Genomic DNA, 2,750 nt, shown 5'->3' with positions numbered 1-2,750 from the left:
CCTGCAGCCAGAGCTCAGGGGTGGGGCAGAGTGCGGGGAAGCTGGGGCCGGCGAGGTGCCAAGGCTTCTCCCCAGCTGAGTACAAGAAAATGGGGCAACTGAGCAGGAGGCACCGGTCCCTCTGAAATGCTGTCCCCTCTCTGTGCTGCTTGACCTGTGCAGGGCTCTGGGGCTGGCTGCTGGTAAAACCAAGCCAGCTGGGCTGTAGGAGGCCCTTGGCTGTGGATCCCACTCTGCTGGGTGTGCAATATGGGTTGCTGGACTGAGCCAAGGCTCCAGGGACCTGCTGAGAGCACCTGGCTGCGTCCTCTCTTTACTGTGCCTTTAGTTTCTCCAGGTAGGAAATCAGTAGAGGGCTCCTGCCCTTAGCCCCAGCTCTGGCAGCTGCAGATGGGAGGAGTGGGGCCGGCTCTGAAGGTCTCTCTTAGGCACTTGGTTCTCCTGCAGAGCAATGCCCATGTGCTGGAGATGCTGATCAGCCCCCCTGGGACCTGGAGCAAAGCACAGAGGGGGCTTGGAAGGAAGGAAATCACTAAGCCTCTTTGTGCCATCTTTGGGGTGCTCCTCATATCCCCAGCAAGGGGAAGGTGCAATCTTCAGACCAGTGGGCAGTACTGCACAGGCTTGGCCCTTGCTCAGTTGGGTACTGATTGCCACGAAACTGGGACTGCCTGGTGCCATCCTCCCTGCAGCACTCAGGTCAGCCCTGCAGCTCCTTGCATCCTGGCTCTGCCTCTCCTAAGAGTAGGGTCCTACCTCGTGGGGGTCTGAGTCCCAGCCCCATCCCTGCTCACCGTGTGAATGTGACCTTGGGCTCTGAGCCCTCAGCCCTTGTCCCCTGCCGGCACTTCAAAGGCAGGCGGCTTCCCCCAGCTCCTGCGCAAGCTGCTCAGAGGGGTGGGATCCTTTCAGATCTGTCACCTTTGTACTGCTGGGGGCATTACCCCTTCTAGCAACAGGGGAAGGGGGAACCATACAGAGGGGCTGGGTGCACCAAGATGCTCCATCTCCTTTAAGCTAGCCCCTGGGCTCCCAGCCTCAGCCCTGCTCCAGACCTGGGCACAGCCTGGCACTAGCCTGCTGCCCTGGAGACCTGGGAATGGGGCTGAGCCCCCATGAGTCTGGGGGACACAGGCCCCCCCACCCTGCAGGGTATGGAGTCACTGGCACGAGCAGCCCCATCCAAGCTCCCCCAGGGCAATCCCACGCCTGACCGGCAGCCCTCCCTCCCTCCCCCACCCCCGCATGCTCCTCGGCACTGGACGCTCCCCATCCCCCTGCTTTGCCCCTGTCTGGAAGTGTGGGGCCCACAACCAGCCCTGGCCGCCTCCCTTCATGGGAGACTCCCCTTGCAGGAAACAGCCTTGCCCTTCCTCTCCCGTGGCCATGCTGGCCCCCAGGGCCTTGCCCTTGAAACAGCTGCGAGCGGTGGAAGCTGGGGGACGGCTCCAGGAGCGATGAGCTCTCTTTGGAGCCAGGTTTTATAGCAAGGGGCTTGGTCTTGTTGGCCTGCAAAGGCACGGCTGGGCAGGGGCTCGGCATGCAGCCGCCTCAGTGTACAGGGCAAGGTCCCGCGGCCTCCTCTTGCTTCGCGCGGGCTCTGGTGCTTAGCTTGCCCCACACTCCCTGCTTCAAGCACCTGCCAGGCTGCAACAGCCACTGTGTGACCCTTCACCCAAGGCATCCTGCTATCTGCAGCCCTGGATACGCTGCTGCCACCAGACTGGGGGAGCAGCCTGCAGTGGGGCCCCTGAGACGGACCCCACATCTCCCCTTTCCACAGCAGGGGCTGGCTGCTGCCCTGGATGCCGCTTGGCACCGCTGTCGGGTGGCAGCGGTGCTCCTCCTCGGAGGTGGCTGCGTCGCAGGAATCCCCCGTGGCCTTGGGGTGGCCGGTGTGGGAGTGACGCCGACTTTACTTCTGCTTTCCCAGTGAATGTGGGGGGCGGGGCGTGGACCTGGCTGCCCTGTGCCCAGTCTGTGTGGTGCTGGACTTTACCCAGCACCGCGTCTGCACCCTCCGGTTGGCACAGTATCACAGGTCACCTCATTTAACGCTCCCCTCTGGTTCGTGACAGCTTGTACTGCGGGTGGGAGCCCAGGGTCTCGGTGCTGTCCCCAAGAGCAGCAGGTAAATGCAGGGGAGGCGGGAGAGTGGCTTTGGCTGGGGTCTGCCCTTCGGTGCCCAAGTCTGGTACCTCCCTCCCCAGCAGCAGCCGGGGGTGGGGTCCGGTGCCCCCAGCACAGAGCTCAGGGCAGAAGGTGGGATCAGTTTGCTTCCTGGTGCAGGAGATGGTCCTCTGACCCCCACCAGCCCCCAGCAAGCGATGCCTCCGCACAGCCTGACCCAGCCCCCGGGCCGTGCTAAGCAGCTCCCTGGGAGCAGGACATAGGCCCTGGCGTGGCTGGTGGGCACCCTCCACCCCAGCGCAGCCAGCAATGCCAGGCAGGGTGTAAGCCAGCACGAAACCCAGATGGGAATTACCCTCCAGCCCGCCCTGTCCTCCACATCGCAGCTCCCAGACAATAGCGGCTCACCAGGGCGGGATCCAGGCCTCCAGCCCAGGGGGTGAAAGGAGTCGCATGTGACCGGCCAGACCCCTTTCCCCTGCCCTCTCCCAGGCTCCTGCCTCCTGGAGCCGTCCGGCGGGGGGAGGGCTCCCCACTGGCCTATAAAGGCTGGGCAGGGGGCAGCTCGGATGCTGGAGCAGCTGGAGCACCGAGCAGTCCTAGGGAAGGGAGGTGAGAGA

At 64.0% G+C, this 2,750-nt stretch overlaps 1 protein-coding gene across 2 annotated transcripts in view; it reads left to right on the top strand.

Moving 5' to 3' along the window:
- The first annotated feature begins 2,056 nt into the window (after window positions 1-2,056).
- The window catches only part of LOC109294873 (perilipin-3-like), an 18,689-nt gene continuing 17,995 nt past the window's right edge, over window positions 2,057-2,750 (top strand). Inside the window, exon 1 of one of the 2 annotated variants that reach the window (XM_019513414.1) lies at window positions 2,057-2,131. The gene's annotated coding sequence lies outside the window, so the exon portion shown is untranslated. The remainder of the gene's footprint in view (window positions 2,132-2,750) is intronic. The other variant, XM_019513415.1, reaches the window with a different exon arrangement.

Source organism: Gavialis gangeticus, unplaced genomic scaffold, assembly GCF_001723915.1.
Source record: "Gavialis gangeticus isolate Ggan-Ray unplaced genomic scaffold, GavGan_comp1, whole genome shotgun sequence".
Taxonomy (NCBI): domain Eukaryota; kingdom Metazoa; phylum Chordata; order Crocodylia; family Gavialidae; genus Gavialis; species Gavialis gangeticus.
This window is presented reverse-complemented; position numbering and strand designations above follow the sequence as displayed.